This window comes from Bos grunniens, chromosome 15, assembly GCF_055505025.1.
Source record: "Bos grunniens cultivar Pamir isolate PY7600 chromosome 15, Bosgru_T2T1.0, whole genome shotgun sequence".
In the NCBI taxonomy this organism is placed as follows: Eukaryota; Metazoa; Chordata; class Mammalia; order Artiodactyla; family Bovidae; genus Bos; species Bos grunniens.
The window spans coordinates 29872433-29895213 of record NC_141179.1 but is presented as its reverse complement, the minus strand read 5'-3'; the positions used below and the strand labels follow the sequence as shown (position 1 = coordinate 29895213).

At 42.7% G+C, this 22781-nt stretch overlaps 1 protein-coding gene across 10 annotated transcripts in view; it reads left to right on the top strand.

The window, feature by feature from the left end:
• Positions 1-5141, top strand: part of DDX6 (DEAD-box helicase 6) — a 31762-nt gene extending 26621 nt beyond the window's left edge. For 6 of the 10 annotated variants that reach the window (XM_086339565.1, XM_086339566.1, XM_086339564.1 and 3 more), the window contains one exon: positions 837-5141. The gene's annotated coding sequence lies outside the window, so the exon portion shown is untranslated. The remainder of the gene's footprint in view (positions 1-836) is intronic. The other 4 variants (XM_086339571.1, XM_086339573.1, XM_086339570.1 and 1 more) reach the window with 1 other exon arrangement.
• Positions 5142-22781: the final 17640 nt, after the last annotated feature.

Genomic DNA, 22781 nt, shown 5'->3' with positions numbered 1-22781 from the left:
AGTTCTTGAATGCTGTCTTCCTAAGTAATGTATATGAACAGTACTTAAGACAAATTCAGACTTCTAAAATAATGGAAGCAAAAAAAATTAGCAATTTTGAACATGAAAATATTTTTGCTCTTTTCCTTTATCACTCAGTCATCTGTTAGCATTCACTCTTAATTTCTAATGGATACCTTAATAGGTTAAATTATCTGTAAAACCTTATTGTAAAGGTATAAGCAGGTTATGAGGATAACTAACTGCCTTACTTTAAATGGCCGCTGGACTCACATGCATCCACCTTTTCATCTTGTGTTGACTATAGGACTCGGGAAGAAATGCTTAAAACAAGGCTTGATTAACATAGGAAAAAACCCTCCAAAACAGCCAATATTCCTGTGAGGAAAATCTGATTTCAGAGATGATAGTTTTCAAATTAGCAGTTAACGTTTTACCCATTATTTTTAGAGTCTCCAAATTAACTCTTCACTTTAACCTTTTGTCCTAATTTACTTGTCAAACACAAAACTCTTGGACAAAAACTAGCTCACGTATGCTAGTACACTGACAGGCTGTTGAGTTCATATAGGATTTAAAAAAACTTTTTAAAATTGTCACAGATGACTACTGCCTGCTACCAGTACTTTCAGGATTTCATTCTGTCTCTGGGATGTCCAGTGGAAATTCCTTAATCCTGAGCTGATTCTGTAGTGTGTAAAGAGGCTCAGTAGAAGCTATTATGGAGAGCATTTGGGATGGACTTGTGAACGCCTACTTCATGTGTGCTTCACGTGTGTGTGTGTCCTAGTTTATATTGCTTACTGGCGATAATTTTAGGTTTCTTTTTTCTTTAGGTTTTGACAAACTATGGAAGGCTCGTTTGGATCTGTGACACATCGATTTTGGGGGGAATGCTCTTCTCTTTGTGGGTTTTTCATCTTCTTTTATTTTGGAACTATGAAGACTTATGAGCTCAGACATTTCTTTTTTTTAACTGGTGAAGAGAAAAGCTGAAAAGGAATTTACCTTTTTTGTTCCACTTGTTTGCACTGTGTGCTGACTGAACATTAGTTGCACTAACTGCTGGTTTTTTAAAAATTTTTCTGGGGAAGGGGGGACAAAGAAGGAAGAGAAAGAAGGGGAGAAACCCTAAAAAGAGAAGAACCTTGATGAACACAAGCTTGTCTACGATTTCAAAATTCTCCAACAGCTGACTCTTGAGTGCATTTCAACTTCTCCCTGGTTACTCATCCGTTTTTAAGCCTGAAGAGCTTATTACTTATTTGTGCGAAGTGCCTTATGCTATGAGACCATTCAGAATATCATCTTTTAGACACAGCCCAAGGAATCAACAATAGTATTTTTTTTCTTTTTTCTTTATTTTAAAAATTTTCGTCTTTTCATTTTGGTTTCAAGTTGAAGTCTCTTCTCTTCCCTTTCTACCCGATACTCAAGCCCAGGGCTGGAAGATGAAACGTATTAGTAATGTTAAACACCATTTTCTTTTTCTTTATGTGGAGGAGTTGATATGCAACTGCAGTTCATCCGCACTGTAAATACATGTATTTAACAAAAAAAACAATCCCAAGTAAAAATTTCTTCTGGGCTGAGTAGATGCAACATCATCGCTCCCAAAGGAAAGAGCAGTCTATCATCGCAGGAGCCATATGACAAGCCTTTTGTGCTCTATAGCAGAACACTAAAGACTGGTTTACATACGCCTCCATTAGCAGTTATGGCACTTGATGTGTAGACATGTCAGAGCCTTTGACCCTCTTTCCTCTGTGGCAGAGCGTGTCCCATAGAAAATTGGGTGTGTATACTTGTATAAACTTTGTAAATAGGTTTTTTTTCTGGGTTCATATATATATATATATATATACATATATATATATTTTTTTTTTGGATGAAGGTTGCTGGGATTAAGGGGATTAGAGTGATTATGGGAGCAGCTAAAGATGAGAGGGGCTCAGTTTTCCGCAACACTAAATCTAAAAAGTATTTTGGCTTCTTACTGTAGAGAGCAGACCTCTACAGGAATCCTACATTGGAAAAGAGACCCAGAGGTCTGCGGTTCACTGCTGCCACACTGTCTCACATAGTACCTTTGGAGTAGGCCTGACAGAGAGCACAGGGAAGCTTCAGAAACCTGTAATTCAAGATGTTATTTTTTTGAGACGTTCTCTCTGATACTGTTCCCCGCCAGCCTTTTTTAAAAGTTTGAGAAACTTTTCAAGCTCTGCAAAAGGGGACAAAGAATTTGCCTTGCAGTGTGGGGATATGATTGAGCGGCAGTGTCTTTGAGCAGTATATGTATAAAGCATGGATTTGCATTTCAGAATATTAGCCAGTACCAGCTTTGGTAACTTCAGCAGTTCTGGGGCTTACTTTCTGTGGATCACCTCCTGTACTTTTGTGTGTTGCCCTCTGCCCACCTTGATACATAAACTTGCAGGAACGGGCGACCCCTGAGAGCTGTTAACTTTCATGCTGCAGAAAGCTGCTTGCCATTCTCTTGCTTTGTGACAAGAATTACCTGTCATTTTGCATTGTAAATTGCTGGCAAATGCTTTACAGTCAATAGTGTTGCTTTAAATTGTGCCCCTCCCAACATGCTTGATGTTTGGCCTGATCTCCAGGCAAAAGGAGTGAGATGAATCAATACCAGTGAACTTTTTTTTTAATGTTTTTAATTCCCTTTTAACCCAGTATACTAGGTCAATCAGGAGGCATCTAGGATTAAAAAAAAAAAGAAAAAAAATTTAAAAAAAAATTGGTTTTCATTTGTCATTGTCTTTTAAAACCCTAAAATATTCCAGGATATGTCTTACATAAACTTTCATGCTTAACTCATCTGGATAAAGAAGTCAGTTATTCAAAGTTGCTTTTTTGACTCTGCCTAGTTCTAAGCAAAATTATTTGTAATTCCAAAATTCCTTGAGGATCAAAATCCTGCAGATGCCTCCTGATCAGACATAGCCCTAACTCCTTAAAAATTGTAGCAAGAGCTGCACAGTACAAACCCAAAAAAGAATAACTCATTTATCTGGTATCCAAGCCACACTGTGTCTCCAGCCAATGTTGGTTACTAAATGCAAGGCCTAATTAAGAAAGTAACCTTTTCCCAGGGAGGGGTGGGGGGAGGGAACTTAAAAGGCATCAACTTTTGACCAAAAAATCTTGCCCTTGTACTGATGCAGCTCTCTCTCCCCCCCCCATCTCTTGCGAGATAAGAGGGATCATTCATTATAGAAGAAAAACAAGGAAAGTTCATAAACGCAATTTTGTGTCTCGCTAGAGAGAGAGTGGGTGACTAAACAACAGCGCAGTCTCTCGCCATCCTCAGACTGTGCTCTGCCTGGTGCCACGTGCCTGTGGGTCCCTCTAAAAGCACAGACTTTAAATGGAAAGTATTACTGAAGTACAGCCTCTGATGAGGAGTGGCACTTAAAACTATCTGGGACACCACTATTGGACACAGTCTTATACAGGCAGCTGTCCAGTTTTGGTGCTTGACTCTTGAATAGGAATTGTTAAATGGAAAGATGCTCTACGAACTAGGTCAAAGCCTAGTCTTTTTTTTTTTTTCTTCAATTCCCCCTTAAAATAAGGAGCATTGTTACTATTAGTTGTTTTTCTGTTCCTTCCAGTATTGGGTGTTTAAGTAATGGTAATATTTTTCCAGTGGTTCATTTGGATAAAAACTACTCCCCTTATTTTTAATATTTAAATTACAATCAGCTCCTGGTTTAACCAGTGGTTATATAGTCGTGTAATGAGTTATGGACTGTTACACAGCTTGCTGTCTCTCTCTTCCTTACATTCCGATGGAGAAACCTTCTTGCCTTTTCCCTTAGGAATGGAATAAATTTATTCTAAAATGATCTTCCATGGGAAGAAGTAAGGGGGAGAGAAACCTAAATAGAATCTCTAAATCATTTTCAGGTTGGTCCCAGCATCATTACAGGTTGGCCCCAAGGGGCGGGGGGGAGGGGGGAGGCGATTGGTTGTCAGTATTTGTTTTCAGAATGAGATGGGAGCATCTTTCCTTTGCCTTGTGCTTTGTGTTTGATACCATCATGCTTGGATTAGAACCAGACAACTCAGCACAAAGCCTTGAGTGTACATTGTTGGAATCAAAACATCTCATTCTGATCACTTGGTTTAATTTTTTTCTTTTTTCTTTTTTAATAGGGGTGGGAGGGAGGTTACTTTGCCCCAAGAGGGAGGGTATCTGCACTAAGGATTTAGAAACACTTTGGAAGCTCATGACCTCATCAGAAACTGCCTTTAGTCACACTCCTGACCTTACTATAGATGAGTAACAAAAAGATGAAATAAATTCTTGGGAATTAAGCCATGTTGTTTTTATTTGCTACTTTTTTCAGTGTTCTGTGTATCTTAAGCTGTTGTAGAATCATTTTTCTGGCAAAATACCTTTGTCAAGCCAAAAATTTTTGGCCTCATGGGAGCTGATGCAGTCAACTTCTTGGTGACTTTAGTGGACCTTTTAAGCCTGTAGTTCTACTTCATACCTTTAGTTTTTTGGGTTTTGTTTTTGTTTTTTAACTTCCAAAGAAAACCCACTTCTTTCTGATCTAAAAACTCATCTTTGAGGTAAAGAGTTAAGTGTCCAAAGGTTCATGAGGTCAGAGGGAGCTAGCCTGGCACCTGGACTGTGCCCCTCCATAGCTGACAGATTCCAACAGAAGTGTATTTAAATTCTCCAGTAGACAGTACTGGGCAGGGCAAGGGAGGGGGTAGGGTTGGGCTATTAAGATACAGGCTACTGTATTTTAACCAGTGGTTGTGGGGGAGGGGTGCTTGGAGAAAACAAAGTCACTATTCCCTTTTTTGAAACAAAACGAAGACAAGTTATTTTTTGTTTAGTAAAAACAGGATACCAGTGTCCCTAGCCACAAGGGACCAGTTCCACTGAGAAGTGAACAGTTGGGACTCAATTTTGAAAACATCTGGGGAATGGGAAAATTGGCTTTCTGTTAATTGGCAAATGTTCCAGTGGGGCTGTGTTTTTGTTGGAATGTCTTACGTTGTATGTACACATAATATTGACCAGAGTCTGCTGAATTTAAAAGAAAAGATGGTGGATAAAATCTTGATTTGTTAATTTATCTCAATAAAAGCCCACTGGAACTCCAGATATGTGTGTGGTGTGTCTTTAGTAGCAGCAGTTCAATCTTGAAGTCATTTTAGTTAAACAACTCACATTCTGAAAAGCAAGAAGACTCAGCACTACTCCTCTGAGCCCAGTTCAATAAAATCTGAGAGCACCTTTGTCCAGCCCTAGGGCTGTCTCTCCATTTGCATTTAATTTTTCATAGCCTAAACAGAACAGGAAAGGGGAGTTGGTCCACAGTATGTTGGAGAACTGCCAGTAATTACTCCCTAGAATTGTTTAGAACCTGCCCCCCAAAATTAGTGAATAGAATTTGTATTCTGAGAACTACAAATTCTGATGAAATCAAAAGACCTCAGTAATTGGAGAAAAGCAGACAAAGCTGGACCCGACATCCTCACCTGTGCACCCAAAAGACTGGTGTAACAAGGTATGTGCAGGACTTGTATGCTGAAAACTGCAAGATAACGCTGGTGAGAGGAATCAGGCCTGAAGATACAGTCTTCAACCCATGTACTACAGCTCTCTTGTCCGTTTCCCAGTTTCATCTATAGGTTCCCTGTATTTCCTTCCAGTCAACCCCAGCAAGCTTTATGACAAAAGCTGATTGTAAAATGCATGTGGAAAGGCAAACTGCCATAACAGCTTTAGAAAAGAACAGTTCAGTGGCTCAGTCGTGTCCAACTCTGCGACCCCATGAATCACAGCACACCAGGCCTCCCTGTCCATCACCAACTCCCGGAGTTCACTCAAACTCAGGTCCATCGAGTCGGTGATGCCATACAGCCATCTCTCTCGTCCCCTTCTCCTCCTGCCCCCAATCCCTCCCAACATCAGAGTCTTCCAATGAGTCAACTCTTCACGTGAGGTGGCCAAAGTACTGTTTCAGCTTTAGCATCATATCTTCCAAAGAACACCCAGGACCTATCTCCTTTAGAATGGACTGGTTGGGTCTCCTTGCAGTCCAAGGGACTCTCAAGAGTCTTCTCCAACACCACAGTTCAAAAGCATCAATTCTTCAGCTCTCACATCCATACATGACCACAGGAAAAACCATAGCCTTGACTAGACGAACCTTTGTTGGCAAAGTAATGTCTCTGCTTTTGAATATGCTATCTAGGTTGGTCATAACTTTCCTTCCAAGGAGTAAGCATCTTTTAATTTCATGGCTGCAATCACCATCTGCAGTGATTTTGGAGCCCAGAAAAATAAAGTCTGACACTGTTCCTACTGTTTCTCCATCTATTTCCCATGAAGTGATGGGACCAGATGCAATGATCTTAGTTTTCTGAATGTTGAGCTTTAAGCCAGCTTTCACTCTCCTCTTTCATCAAGAGGCTTTTGAGTTCCTCTTCACTTTCTGCCATAAGGGTGGAGTCATCTGCATATCTGAGGTTATTGATATTTCTCCCAGCAATCTTGATTCCAGCTTGTGCTTCTTCCAGCCCAGCGTTTCTCATGATGTACTCTGCATATAAGTTAAATAAGCAAGAGGAGTCAAAGTTCACTCAGTTGTGTCCAACTCTGTGACCCCATGGACTGCAGCATGCCAGGCTTCCCTTGTCCATCACCAACTCCCAGAGCTTACTCAAACTCATGTCCATCCAACCGTCTCATCCTCTGTCGTCCCCTTCTCCTCCTGCCCTCAATCTTTCCCAGCATCTTTTCCTAGGGTCTGTTCAAATGAGTCAGTTCTTCGCATCAGGTGGCCAAAGTATTGGAGTTTCAGCTTTAGCATGTCCTTCCAATGAATATTCAGGACTGATTTCCTTTATGATTGACTAGTTGGATCTCCTTGCAGGCCAGAGGTCTGCCAACTTTCAAGGAAGTTGTAAATTCAGTTTTCACTACAATACACTGAAGAAATGACAGACAAGCCACCAGCCTTTTCAAAGAATGGGTATGTACAGTCCAGCCTAAGATGAGCCACATAAATATTTCCCGATTGCTGGCTTGCATTTGGGTTTACTCCCCAGAGACTCCCATAGGAAATTAGATGAAAGGGAGTTTGTGCTTAATTGCTCAGTCATGTCTGACTCTGCGACCCCATGGACTTACAGCCTGCTAGGCTCCTCTGTCCATAGGGATTCTCCAGGCCAGAATACTGGAGTGGGTTGCCATGCCCTCCTCCAGGGGATCTTCCCAACGCAGGGATTGAACCCAGGTCTCACATTGCAGGCGGATTCTTCCCGTCTGAACCACCAGAGAAGCCCAAAGAGGGAGTTTGTATTCCTTTAATTCCCAGCCTGTAAGATGCCTCAGGGCTTCCCTGGTGGTGAGGATCCTGCTTGCCAATATAAGAGACAGAAAAGAGTAATTCAATCCCTAGGTCTGGAAGATCCCCTGGAGGAGGGCATGGCAACCCACTTCATGGACAGAGGAGCCTGGTGGGCTACAGTCCATTGGATGGCAAAGAATTGGACACAACTGAAGTCATTGGATGGCAAAGAATTGGACACAACTGAAGTGACTTAGCACGCACGCATGCACAAGATGCCTCTAGCCGCTTTGTTCCTCACCTGGAGATCTCTGCAGCTAAGTGTCACCCTGCCTCCATTTTCTGGTTCCCTCCCCTTGGTAGATTTTCCCTACACCCACAGCTTTGTAAATAGGCACGATGAAAATAAATTCTCAAATTTTCCTACTACAAGTGTGCCATCTGTTTCTTGTTGGGACCCAGACAGAATAATTGGTACCAGAAGTGGTCCCAGAAAAGAGACTCTTAAAATGAGATTCTGGCATTGGGTTATTTATATTTGGTGAGCTCAATGATCACCTCCTTAGCAGGGTTGGTGGATGGGCTGTTCGTGGATGTGGTGGCATCACAGTTCGGATTTTCGTTGGTAGTACCATGGGAATAAGTGCAGGCAAAGGGTGAGACAGGAAAATCAAGGGTCTGTGACAATCAGTAAACCTGCAGACTTGGAGAAAATACTTGCAAATGATGTGACAAGGGATTAATTTCTACAATATACAAATAACTCATACGACTCAACAACAGAAAAACAAACCCAATTGAAAAATGGGCAGATGATCTAAGACATTTCTCCAAAGAAAATATACTGATGGCCAAAAAGCACATGAAAAAAATGCTCAATATTGCTAATTAGAGAAATGCAAATCAAAACTACAATGAGGGTCACCTCTCTCCAGTCAGAATGGCCATCATTGAAAAGTTTACCAACACTAAATGCTAAAGAAGGTATGGAGAAAAAGGAACCTTCCTTACACTGTTGATGGGAATCTAAATTGGTGCAGCCACTATGGAAAACAGTATGGAGGTTCCTTAAACAACTAAAAATGGAGTTACCATAGGATCCTGCAATGCTGATCCAGGGTACATAACCGGAGAAAACTCTAATTAAAAAAGATAAATGTACCCCAATGTTCATAGAAACACTATTTACAATAGCCAAAACATGGAAGCAACCTAAATATCCATAAACAGAGGAATGGATAAAGAATATATGGTATGAATGTGAGTGTGTGTGTGTGTGTGTGTGTGTGTGTGTGTGTATAAAATGGAATATTAGCCATAAAAAATGAAGTAATGCCATTTGCAGCAACATGGATGGATCTACCAGTTATACTAAGTGAAGTAAGCCAAAGGCATATCATATGGTATCACTTACATGTGGAATCTGAAAAAAGAGATACAAATGGACTTATTTATAAAACAGAAATAGATCCACAAATATAAACAATTTATGGTTACCAAAGGGGTAAGAGTGGGGAGGGATAAATTAGAAGGATGGGATTAACATATACATACTACTATATATAAAATAGATTACAAACCAGAGGTCTTAATTCCCAAGAGAGAAATGCTTCCTCCAGAGAACTCATCAGAAGTTCCATCAAACTGGAAACTGAGCCTGCCACACTGGACTTCTGCCTACTGTGGACTTCTCCTGCTACTCAACCAACAGGCTGCTTTGTGACCCTAATTTGAAAGGGAGAAATTGGGTTGTGATTACACAGAGACAGCAAGGAAGACTTTGTCTGAAATGCAAATCTCCTGGGGCTACTTTCAATATACCTTATAATGTGATAAAAGTTAATGGAAAACTACAATAATCTAGTAAAGACTGGATTAGTAATAGTCCAGACTCTTCAGAAGGTTTGGGTCAAGGCAGAGAATCAAGATTATCCAAGATACTTGCAGAGGACAAAGGACATGCGGAATGGGTAGTGGAAGAAGAAAGTTATTGATACCATATGACCACATGACTAGTTGTAGAAATGAAGATTATAATATTTATGAGTATTTCTTCCTTATTTTATTACAAATCTATTAGGTATGTATCAACTAGTTATTTTTTTCTCCTCTCATTCTCCTACCATCGAAGACAAGATTTATTAATAAGTGTCAAAAAGGGTTTTGACCCACCAGAAAAGGCTTGAACTTGCCTGAAAATATAAAATGACATATAGGAATTTGTATCCTCTTTTGGGAGAGGGTTAGAATGCTTTTGATTTTCTGCTGGACAGTGGAGTATTTAATCAGATGCATAATTTTGCTAATTTTTAAATTTGGAAGCTAAAAATGGGACGACCCAGAGGGAGGGTAGAGGAGGGAGGAGGGAGGAGGGAGGAGGGTTCAGGATGGGGAACGCGGGTATACCTGTGGCGGATTCGTTTCGATATTTGGCAAAACTAATACAATATTGTAAAGTTTAAAAATAAAATAAAATTTAAAAAAAATGGTTAATAGAAGTGACTGAATGTCATATTAACATGAGATGGAATGTTGTGGTTTGTTTTTTTTTAATTTGTCCATTTAGCTAACCTGCAACTACCTTTCCTAGAATCTCCTGTCTTGTTAAGTTCTACTTTGGTAGATTTGTGATATACTAACTTGGTTAAGCTCAAATTAAATTTCCCACAATTCCCTTCCCTATTTGGCTCAGAATCAGAGCTGGCCAAAAGAAAATTTGCACAGTATTTGGAAGGTGAAACTGAAGCAGCAGGAATCACAATCTGAAGGTTATCATGGTCAGAGGTGATGAGAGAGGTGCCAGAAAGTTCCAATTTCCCCTTGCTCTTTATTTTTGCTGCACATTCTTGTTCTTGCTTCATGTCCAGCTCTTTTTCCTTATTGGTAGCTCTGCTGACCAATAGCAACACAGATCTATTGCCAGACCACTTGGCTGTGAATGCACTAATTTGTTCACTCAAACTAGTGATTAAGGGAGTCAATTAGTGATTTTCCCCTGTTTTTTTTTTTTTTTTTTTTAATAGCCTCATTTGGACCATTACTTCCCCAGTTTCTCCTCCAATTATGTAAAACAGTGGCTCTCCAACTTCAGACATCTGAATTACCTGGAGGGCTTATTAAAACCAACTTTCTGAGTCTACCCCCAGAGCTTCTGAGTTTATAGGTCTGTGGTGGGGCCTATACATTTGTATTTCTAACAAGCCTCCAAGTAATGCTGAGGCTTGATGCTGTTGATTCAGGGAACATATGCTGGAAACCACTGGAGTAAAGCCTAATTCCTCTAATAAATTCCTCATTCTATAGTATCCATTGTAGTTCTGCTTCCTCGATTTAAGCCTGGCTAATATAGGGCTCTAGACCCTTGAGAGTCCCTTGGATTGCAAGGAGATCCAACCAGTCCATTCTAAAGGAGATCAGTCCTGGGTGTTCTTTGGAAGGAATGATGCTAAAGCTAAAACTCCAGTACTTTGGCCACCTCATGCGAAGAGTTGACTCATTGGAAAAGACTCTGATGCTGGGAGGGATTGGGGGCAGGAGGAAAAGGGGATGACAGAGGATGAGATGGCTGGATGGCATCACTGACTCAATGGACATGAGTTTGAGTGAACTCTGGAAGTTGGTGATGGACAGGGAGGCCTGGCGTGCTGCGATTCATGGGGTCACAAAGAGTCAGACACGACTGAGCGACTGAACTGAACTGAACTGAGACCATATAAGCTTCCTTTGTAGTACCTCAGTCAGTAAAGAACCTGCCTGCAATGCAGGAGACCCAGATTCGATTCCTGGTTTGGGAGGATCCCCTGGAAAAGGAAATGGCAACCCACTCCAGTATCCTTGCCTGGAGAATCCCATGGACAGAGGAGCCTGGAAGGCTACAGACCATGGGGTCGCAAGAGTTGGATACCATTTAGCAACTAAACCACCAGACCATGTAGGGGAAGAGAAGAAATTAAAGGCTATAAAAATGCAACTGGGGCTTCCCAGGTGCTAGTGGTAAAGAACCCACTTGCCAATGCAGGAGATGGAAAAGGTCAGGTTTGATCGCTGGATCAGAAAGATCCCCTGGAGGAGGGCATGGCAACCCACTCTCGGGAAATCCCATGGACAGAGGAGCCTGGTGGGTGACAGTACATAACGTCTCACAGAGCTGGACACAACTGATCGAATTAGCACACATGCATGCAAACACAATTAGGAACTTGCCAGTGAGGGCAGTAGAAGAGGACTGCCTTCCAAGACTTCCTGCCAAGATAGAGTAATGGTGAGCAAATCTACTCCCTTTCCTAAAGCAGCCAACAATGGACAATACATGAGGCAATAGTTTAAGACACCAGGAGATGAAAGACAGTGAAACCCAAAGATGGAGGCTCCATAACTATTGAATGAACAAACAGGATTTGTGGATAGATGCTACTTCTGCCCATGGCTGCAAAACCTAGATTTTTCAAATGTCTCCTTTGCATTATTAAGCATTTGACCATATGTAGAAAGGCAAGATGAGCCCTGTGATTATGAACACCCAACTTACTGCCTTGAGAAAGCTTTCCAGCTCTGATGCAGGGAAGGGAACCCAAGTGGAACCCAGCAAGATACATGGCTTGAGGAAACAGAGCTGAGATTCTGAGAAGAGCGAGCAGATGGAGACTATAGGACAAAGTGTCAGAGAGGAGAGAGCTGCAGAGAAAAAGAACTCCAGAGATATGCAGAGGATCCCCCTTGAGTCTTTGGCTGAGCATTGATTTGCCCAAGCATGCCTGGAAACTACTTGAGACCAGAGAAAGAACCACCCAAAAGGATTAGGGGGGTACAGTGCCCAGAGCTCACACAGGGTTGGAAATAGTGCCTGTACCCACCAGGCAGACCTCCTGATTCATGAGGCATTGGGTAGAGTACTGAGAAAGGTCTTGCCGTAGTAATGAGTAATCATTAGAGTGCTGATAAGTCCCCACCAAATGCGTCTTAAGGGCTCCCCTGGTGGCTCAGTGATAAAGAACCTGCCTAAAATGCAGGGGACTGGGTTCCATCCCTGGGTCAGGAATATCCCCTGGAGGAGGGCCTGGCAACCCACTCTAGTACTCTTGCCTAGAGAATCCATGGACAGAGGAGCCTGGCAGTAGGGTGACTCAGAGTCAGACATGACTGAAGCAACCAAGCAGCAGCAGCAGCAGCAATGCATATTAAAAAGCAAGAACTGAGACTTCCCTGGTGGTCCATGGCTAAGACTCCACACTTCCAGTGCAGGGGACCCAGGTTTGATCCTTGGTCAGGGAACTAGATCCCACACGCCACAGCTAAAGATTCTGCATGCATCAATGAAGCTCAAAGATCATACATGCTGCAACTAAAACCCCGCACAGTCAAATAAATAAATATAAAAAATTTTTAATTAAAAAAATAAGACCCCAAAGGATTTAACTTTTTCCAAAATAACTGCTTCCCAGAAAAAAAAAAACTCAAGAATATTTATGAGAATATAAAAAAATCCAGCACCCAAACTAAAATTAATAATGCCTGACAACTAATTAATAACAAGTAAGCATGCAAATCAAAACCACAATAAGATTATCACCTCAAACCTGCCAGAATGGCTATCATCAAAAAGAGGACGAACAGCAGAAGTTGGCGAGGATGTGAAGAAAAGGGAACTTTTGTGCACCGTTGGTGGGATTTTAAATTGATGCAACCACTGTGGAAACAGTATGGCAATTTCCCCCAAAATTAAGATCAGCACTACATCATGATCTAGCAAATTCACTTCTAGGTATTTATTTACCCAAAGAAAACAAAAACACTAATTCAAGATGATATATACACACCAATGTTCATTGCAACATTATTTATAATAACTAAGATAAGGAAGCAATCTGAGTGTCCATTGATAGGTGAATGGATAAACACTTGAAATACACATACACACATAATGGATTATTACTCAATCAGAAAAAAGGACATTTACCATTTGCAACAACATGGATGGATCTAGAGGGTATTAGAGGCTTCCCTGGTGGCTCAGACAGTAAAGAATCTGCCTGCAATGCAGGATACCTGGGTTGAATCCCTGGGTTGGAAAGGTCCCCTGGAAAAGGGAATGGCTCCAGTATTCTTGCCTGGAGAATTCCATGGATAGAGATATAGTCCAGGGGTCACAAAGAGTCAGACAGGACAAGGTGACTAACACTTTCAGAGGGTATTATGCGAAATGAAATAAATCAGACAGAGAAAGACAAATACTGTTTGTCTCATTTACACGTGGAATCTAAAAAATAAAACAAAATGGAAACAGACAAAGATACAGAGAACAAACGGGCACGTGCCAGAGGGGAAGGCAGTGGGGGTAGGGGTGAAGGGAATTGAGTGATACGAATCCTTGCTTACAAAATAAACAAACCATGGGATGGCATACACAGTATAAGGAGCATGGTCAGTAATACTGTAATAACATTGTATGGGGACAGATGGTTACTAGCCTCACTGTGGGGATCATTTCCTACTGTAAGCGAATGTCAGAATCATGTAGTCTTCCTAAAGACTAACAATACTGGACATCAACTATATTTTAATTAAAAAAATAAAAAAACACAAAATAAATTCTAGAAAATGTAAGCTCTTGGGGACAAGAAGCAGATTAGTTGTTGCCTATTGGGGAAGAGGTGGGAAGGAGGGGAGGATTATAAAGATATACAAGGCAACATTGAGAGTGATAGATGTGTTCAGTATTTTGATTGTGATGATGGCTTCACAGGTATACACTTGTTAAAATACTAAATTACAGACTCTAAATATGTGCAGTTTATTGTAGGTCAATTGTGCCTCAGATCCCAGGGATGGGGGAGCCTGGTGGGCTGCCATCTATGGGGTCGCACAGAGTTGGACACGACTGAAATGACTTAGCAGAGAAAGCTCTTTAAAAAAAATAGAGCATGCAGAAAGAAGCAGAAGGCCTTAAGGAAGATTTGAAGGAGTCATATGTGGTCCTTGGGCACATAAAACTGAAGACCAAGACCTGGGTCTGACTGCAAGAATTATAGAACCACAGGACCCACTGGAATGCACGGCCTACCAGATTTCTCATGTTACACAATCTGATGGGGAGGGAGGAGCCCTCTGAGATGTGGGATGGGGCATTTGGACATACATAAACCAGGATCCAAAATCACTGCAGATGGTGACTGCAGCCATGAAATTAAAAGATGCTTACTCCTTGAAAGTTATGACCAACCTAGACAGCATATTGAAAAGCAGAGACATTACTTTGTCAACAAAGGTCTGTCTAGTCAAGGCTATGGTTTTTCCAGTGGTCGTGTATGGATGTGAGAGTTGGACTATAATGAAAACTGAGCACCAAAGAATTGATGCTTTTGGACTGTGGTGTTGGAGAAGACTCCTGAGAGTCCCTTGGACTGCAAGGAGATCCAACCAGTCCATCCTAAAGGAGATCAGTCCTGGGTGTTCATTGGAGGGACTGATGTTGAAGCTGAATTTCCAATACTTTGGTCACCTGATGTGGAGAGCTGACTCATTTGAGAAGACCCTGATGCTGGGAAAGATTGAGGGCAGGAGGAGAAGGGGACGACAGAGGATGAGATGGCTGGATGGCATCACCGACTCGATGGACATGAGTTTGAGTGAACTCCGGGAGTTGGTGATGGACAGGGAGGCCTGGTGTGCTGCGGTTCATGGGGTCACAAAGAGTTGGACACAACCGAGCGACTGAACTGAACTGAAACCAGGCTAAAACTTTTGAACCTTCTCCATTCTTTAAGAATGAAAGGAGAGAAGAAAAGAATCACTTGATGGCAGAGAAATCGGACAAACATAACTCAGCCGGGTGATTCAGGTCAAGATCAACAGTAAAGAGCCATGTTGACAGTATGTACCCTTGAAATGACGCAATGCGGACAGCACTTGTCCTCTTCCTCCCCCAAACCCGCAATTCCAACATAACTACGAGAAAAACACCAGACACTCCAACTTGAGGGACATTCTAAAAATGTTCCTGGCCAATACTGACCAGTACTCCTTGAAACTATCAAAGGCGTCAAAAACAAGAAAAGTCTGAGAAACTGTCACAGCCAAGAGAAGCCTAAGGAGGTGTGACAACTAAATGAAAGGTTGTTGCTGCTGCTAAGTCGCTTCAGTCGTGTCCGACTCTGTGCGACCCCATAGACGGCAGCCCACCAGGCTCCCCCGTCCCTGGGAGTCTCAAGGCAAGAACACTGGAGCGGGTTGCCATTTCCTTCTCCAATGCATGAAAGTGAAAAGTGAAAGTGAAGTCGCTCAGTCGTATCCAACTCTTTGCGACCCCATGGACTGCAGCCCACCAGGCTCCTCCGTCCAGGGGATTTTCCAGGCAAGAGTACTGGAGTGGGGTGCCACTGCCTTCTCCGAAATGAAAGGTAGGATTCTGGAATAAAGAAGTAAGTGAAATAAAGAGTAAGTGAAAGACTGAGGAAATCTGAATAAAGCATGGACTTTAGGTACTAATAATATATCAATGTTGGTTCATCACTTGTGACCAATGTACCAGCAAATGTATGTTATTAGTTATACGGGAGGAAGCGGGGGAGTATGCCTGTGTTTTTTAGATTATACAGGTCCTTGCCTTTTATCTGTACTCACTAGCCATCCCTGTGCACTCAGATGAACCACCAGCACAAGGCTGCTGCCTTTAAACTAGACTGAGACTCTGAGGTTAACAGGATATTGTGAATATAATGGAAGAGAAATACGTCTCTCACGGCAGTCAGCTGCCACAGAGCCCCGCGTGCTAGTGGAGAGCCACCTTGGGATTGTCCCCACAACTTTCTGCTCCCCGTCCTTATTTCTAGACATGTCAGCGCTCAAGGGAGTTTCCTTGGCCTCCTGGCTGACCTGTCTCTTGGGCTCCACGTAGCAGGCTTGAAAACCTTGTATAATAACTGCCCAGCCTGGAGACCAAAGAACCCAGAAACAGTGACAGAGACATCAGTGGGTTATTAGATAGGGGATCTTACACTTTTGAAGCAAAAGGTCCTGGAGTGACACCCACTTTGTGTACAGCAGGTGGAAGCTGGCTAGACGTTCACAACTCAGGGGAGACGGAGGCTACCATTTATAGGGGGAATTGCCGTAAGGTTGGCTCATCAGTTACCAGGGAAACCAGCGGCTAGGGCAGGGGGCAAGCATGTTGATAGTTACTGATTAAGCCCTGTAATTAAGAGGATTGGATAGTCACGTGAGTGAAGCAGGGTCTGGTCAAGCAGGAGATGTACAGACAGCAGGAAAACAGCCATCTTGAGTGGCCTGACCATACATGGCCCTAGACAGTTAACAAGCATAAGGAATAATTTCCATGAACCCAGACCCTTGCATCTTTCCATACAGAGAAAAGCACTAAAACCATGAACTTGAGATGCCTGTTTTCTGTGATTAATTGTCATCTTTAAATGTTTGACTACACGTTTGTTTCAGCAAAATCTCCTATATATCCTGCTTCCTCTCTTACCTCTTTGGAGCAGTTCCTCCAAACTATCTGAGAGGCTATGGTCCTCAGCAAGGTCCCCTAGCAAAACACAACTTACAACTTTTAGGTTGTACATTTTTCTTCATTTGACATGATTGTGTTACTTTATGGTTCTGATAACTTACAGGAGGTTTACACCAACTGCCCCTTTGTTTATTGATTGTAGTGAGACTCAGGATTCACTCCTGGTCTCACTCAGCACCCTGGAAGACTCTGCCTTGATGGGATGGTGGAATCACCTGCTGAGAGACAGCGTCCTGCAGGACCGGGGCAGCATCCTGCAGGACTGGGGTGCCATCCTGCGAGATACAGTACACGCCTAAACTGTTGCCAATATATAGGGCCATTTCCCCATAGGCAAGATGCACGGGTCCAAGAACCAAGAGCTGGAGATGAGAGTGGCCCCTTTCGGGACTTCCCTGGTGGTCCAGTGGGGTTAAGACTCCACGCTTCTAATGCAGGGGGTTCCAGTTCAACCCCTGGTTGGGGAACTAGATCTCACATTCCACGAGGCCAAAAAAAAGAAAAGAACCCTGTCCAGAAACATCCTGTCAGAGGTTAAGGAGAGCAGAGAATGGAAGGTGTAAGAAGGCAACTAAGATTACCTTGGTCTTGGGGTCAGCTATAGAGATGGGAATGCAGCAGCCACATTTGATGAACAACTATTTCTTTTTCTTACCTTATCTGAAGAACACCAGTGCTTTCAGCTGGAAGCATAACTAACTGGCATCACCCCAAGATGGTACAGTAGCTGATGGGACTTTATGAGTCCTTTGTGTTGGGGAAACAAAATTTTCCTGTGGACAAAGGTCTAGAGTGGATGCTGAGGGCCAAAGGGGTGGACTGTGCCATATATCTTTTGTTTGCCCCTCCAGAACCCCCTGTCACCCCACCCCACATCCCCCTCGCCATGCCCTCTGACCCAGGAGGCTGATCTGTATGGTCCACATCCTGTGTCTTCAGCATCCTGGCAGAGCTCAACAGGAGATCAGAGAGAGAGAGAGAAAATAGAATGTGGTCAGTTACTTATTCCCTCTCCTTGAGCTGGCCGAGTCCCTCAACCAATGACCACGACTTCTCTCACCACAGGCTTGAAGCACAGCTCTCCTCCACCCACTGCCAGCCTCATGATGGCCATGCCTGGCTGCTCCTAAACTTGGGTTACTGCCCTATCCTTGTGGTTCCCCAATACCCACATCTTTTTTTTGTAAATAAACCCTCCTCAAATTATCCTATTTTGAATGTGCCATCTGTTTCCTGTTGGGAGACAGACTGATGCAGTAGGATTTATGTCACAATTGCTCTAACGGTTTTGTGTTTGAACGTCAACTTGGGGTGTCCTGGCATTTTCTGCCCTTAAATGGGAGCTGCTTTGAGCCCCTAGAACTGTCTGAGCCATGGCAGGCAAAAGGGTGAAATAAGACAATGAAATGACCTTCCACAGTGCCTGGGGCAGACTCAATAAATGCTAGAAAATCACCCTCCCGTTGCACCAGACTCTGCACTTCAAACAAGAATAGTGGGTTTTGACACCGTGTGTGTGCCCGTCATGCATGTCAGTGGTTTCACTGGAGAGGGTTAAACAGGAGAGGTTTTGCTCCAAATGACTATTTTATTAAAGTCCTGCTCAATTCTTAAATGTTGATACACCACAAAAGGCAAGGAGGAAACATATCTAATTTAAGATGTTTGGAAATAAACAGAATCGAACTCTAGGCAGGGCTCACCTAGCTGTGGCCAGCAGGGGTGGGTTTCCTGCCAAGGCAATGACGCATAAACCCAAGCCTCTCTACAGCTCTACGCCTAGTTTCGCATTCATAATTTGATTCCTTTTCTTAAAGGAGTCCAAATTGTTTAAGCTTAAGGAGTCCAAATTGTTTAAGGTGCTGTGATACCTGGGGACCCATGCTGCCAGGAAGTTATTACATTTGGGCTCCTCTCTGGGACAGGTGGAATGAGGGAGACTGAGAGGCCGGCTCACACCCACTGGCGGTCACTCATTCTGGATGAACACAAACAAACCAAGGGCCGCGGGCAGATGTGAGCTGTGCTCAGGGACAGTGGTTCAGCTGCAGCTGTGACAGGAGAGCTCTTGGTCTCAGCTTCACCTACAATCAAGACACCTGAATGTGTGACTGTAGACACAAACTCTTGCCTACCTTCTACGGGGCAGGCTGTGCAACCACAAAGCAGACACTTTTCAGAGCATGGGCGTTATTCGACTTCCAAGTGAGAGCGAGTTCCTCACCATGGCCATCACCACCTCTAACCCATGCCGCTTCACTTTACCGCTTGAGAACTGTCCTCTACTACAAGCAGGCTCGTTGCCTCCAAAGCCAAACCTTCTGTGAATCCTTTGACCCTGCAATTCCATGTGGAGGAATTTATTCCGAGGAAATAATACTACTGTTTATAATGAAATCAGTATAAAGGCATTCTCTCTAGCATTGTTTGTAATAGGAAAAAAGAATAAACTTCAATGTTTATGTTTATTCAGAGTCTGATGATAAAGCATTGATTAACTCATGGTCCATCCATATAATAGAATGTGGTGAGGCTGTTAACATTGCATGGAAGCATTAATAGAATACATAATGATATGAAATGATAAATACATTGTGGTGGGCAGACCCTAGGGGGCCTCATGAATCCTTCCCTGTGACTTGCTCCCTGTGCATCACCAACTCCCGGAGTTCACTCAGACTCACGTCCATCGAGTCAGTGATGCCATCCAGCCATCTCATCCTCTGTCGTCCCCTTCTCCCGTCCCCAATCCCTCCCAGCATCAGAGTCTTTTCCAATGAGTCAACTCTTCGTATGAGGTGGCCAAAGTACTGGAGTTTCAGCTTTAGCATCATTCCTTCCAAAGAAATCCCAGGGCTGATCTCCTTCAGAATGGACTGGTTGGATCTCCTTGCAGTCCAAGGGACTCTCAAGAGTCTTCTCCAACACCACAGTTCAAAAGCATCAATTCTTCGGCGCTCAGCTTTTGTCCTACAATTTAACTCAGTTCTGACACTAGCCAGAAATAGCATCAGGTCCCACAGCTTAAGGGCTCAGTCCCACAAGACTGCCACACCATCACACACACACACACACACACACACACACACACACACTCTTCAGATGCCAGTGCTTCTGACTAACTGGCATTGATCTGAAGTTCAACAATCCCCCTTTTTGGGTTTAATAAATTTGCTAAAGAACCTCCCCGTGTGCATATGTTCACTAATTGGAAGCTCTCCAAGCTCCATATGTACTATTGGGATTTTATGGAGGCATCCTGACATAGGCATGATCAATTATTAACTTCATTTCCAGCCCCTGCCTCCTCTCTGGAAGATGAGGGTGGGGCTGAAAATTCCAAGCTTCTCATCATTGGTTGGTCTTTCTGATGACCAGCCCCCATCCAGGAGCCTCCAGGAGCCCCTTCGGAGGCACTTCAGTAGAACAGAACATGCTTCTAGTTCTCGTATCACTTAGAAAATTACCCTGCAAGGTAATCAATAATACCCAAGGGCTGTGAAGTAGAAAGATGGAGCTGAGTCCTCACCTAGATCCATAGTCCTCAGAGAGTTACAGCCTCAATGAAAAGGTGATCTGGGGAAGCAAATCTTCCCTAGTCCAGGAACATAGCAAAAAAGGATGTCTCAGCTTGGGTTCTGGGTAGAAAATGAAATTCTCCTGTTTAGAATTTCTAAACATAGGTCTGTGTTTCCTGTTTGGGGCTTGAGTTGATGCTGTCTTCATAATTATTTAAATAGGATCCAGCAACAAGACAAGAGAATAACATTAAAAAAAAAAAAACTTCTCATAGTGAGTGATACTGTTGGGGTTCCTAAAAGAAGCAATCACAAAGTAACTCTGGAATATCATGCTCTCAACCCAGATCACATGGAATCCCAAAGGATAAAGCCCCACTGAACATGAGCTTGCAACCCAGATTACAAAAAAGAAAGAAAGGAGAAAGGAAGAGAGGGAGGCGGGGGGAGAGGGGAGGGAGGGAGGAAAAGAGAAAGAGAAAGAAAGAAAGGAAAAAAGAAAGGAAGAGGAAATAAGCCATCATAATGAAAGACTCAGCGGACTTAACCTCAAAATTAGACTCTCAAGCATCTGAGATGTTATATGAAGACTAAAGATATTATACAATAGATATCATTAAAATGTCTAGATGCATATAAGGCATTGAAAGCATAAGAAAAGAATAAAATACTATGAATAGATGTAAAAAAACCAAATAGAATTTCCAGAAATGAAAAAATAACTGAAATATACAATTCAATAAATAGGCTAAACACCAGATTCAATACAAATGAAGAGAAAAATAGTGAATTGGGAAACTGGTCTAAGAATATTACCCAGAGGAAGAAGAAGAAATAGAAATTACGAAAAAGAGGTTAAGTGACGCAAAGAATAAGATGAGAAGGTCTACCGTTTGTCTAACAGGAATTTCAAAAGAGAATGGCCAAGGCGTTACTGAGAGATAACAATTGATAATTTTTCAGAGTTAATGAAACATATGCCTCTTCAGGTTTGGTAAGAATAGTAACACTTCTAAACTATGCTACCTGTGTTTTATCCATCTTTGTTAATGTACTTATATCTTTTTTTCTTTCTTTTTTGGAACAAGATCAAATAGAAACAGAAATTTCAATTAATTAATTTTAAAATAAATTAAATGAAAAGATGGATGTAAAGTTTCACAGAGGAAGGACATCTGGATCAGGCTGGGCTGGGATAGGTATCAGTTAGTACCGTTTCACTTGTAAATGGCATAAAAATCCATTTAAAACTGTCTTAAGGGACTTCCCTGGTGGTCCAGTAGTTAAGAATCTGCCTTGCAATGCAGGGGATGCGAGTTCGATCCCTGGTAGGGGAACTAAGATCCCACATGCTGTGGAGCGACTAAGCCCACGCACCACAACTACCGAGGCAGAGCGCCACAACGGGGGAGTCCAGCCTGTCCTCTGCAACCAAGATCCCGCACGGCAGCGAAGATCCTGCGCGCCGCAACCAAGCCCTGGTGCCGCTAAATAATTTTTTTTTTTAAACTATCTTAAGAAACCATGGGCAGGGTTTCCCTGGTGGTCCAGTGGTTAAGAATCCACCTTGCAACGCAGGGGACACCAGTTGGATCCGTGGCCTGGGAAGATCCCACATGCCGAGGAGCAACTATTAACAAGCCTGTGCACCACAGTTATTAAGCCTGTGCTCTAGAACCCACAGGCTGCCGTTACTGAGCCCGTGTGCCCTGGAGCCTGTGCTCTGCAACAAGAGAAACCACCGCAGTGAGACGGCTTCACACCATAACTAGAGAGTAGCCCCTACTCTCCGCAACTAGAGAAAGCCTGAGCACAGCAACAAAGACCCAATGTAGTCAAAAGTAAATAAATAAACAAAATAATTTAAAAATATTTATTAAAAGAAAAGAAAGAAACAAGGGGCAATGATCGCTATGTTACTGAAAATATAATGAGTAGGGCTGCCTTTGGGTATGGCACGATGCAGGTTTCAACCATGCATTCAAGTTTTGCTTTTCCCAAAACCTCAGCTCTGCTCTTCTGCACGCTGGCGTCATTCTCAGGCTGTGACTGAGAACAGAGTCTCCCCCCCATATGAGAATAGAGTCTTCCTCTCTTTTGTTCACAGTTTAATTCCCAACACTTAGAATAGTATTTAGCACATAATACATACTCCAAAAATATTTGTAGGAGTAAGAGGAAGAGAAGGCAGAAGCAGGAATATCAGCATAATTTCTGACAGGAAAAAGAAAAAGGAGACTCTACTAGATATGTTTTAGAGAAACTGCAGACCAATGGAGACAGATGATTTTAAACCACCTGACAGATTACCTACACAGGAAAACAATTCACAGCAGCCTTCTCGATGGCAGAACAGAAGACGGAAGTCAGAGGCATGCTACATTCAAAGTGCTGACAAAA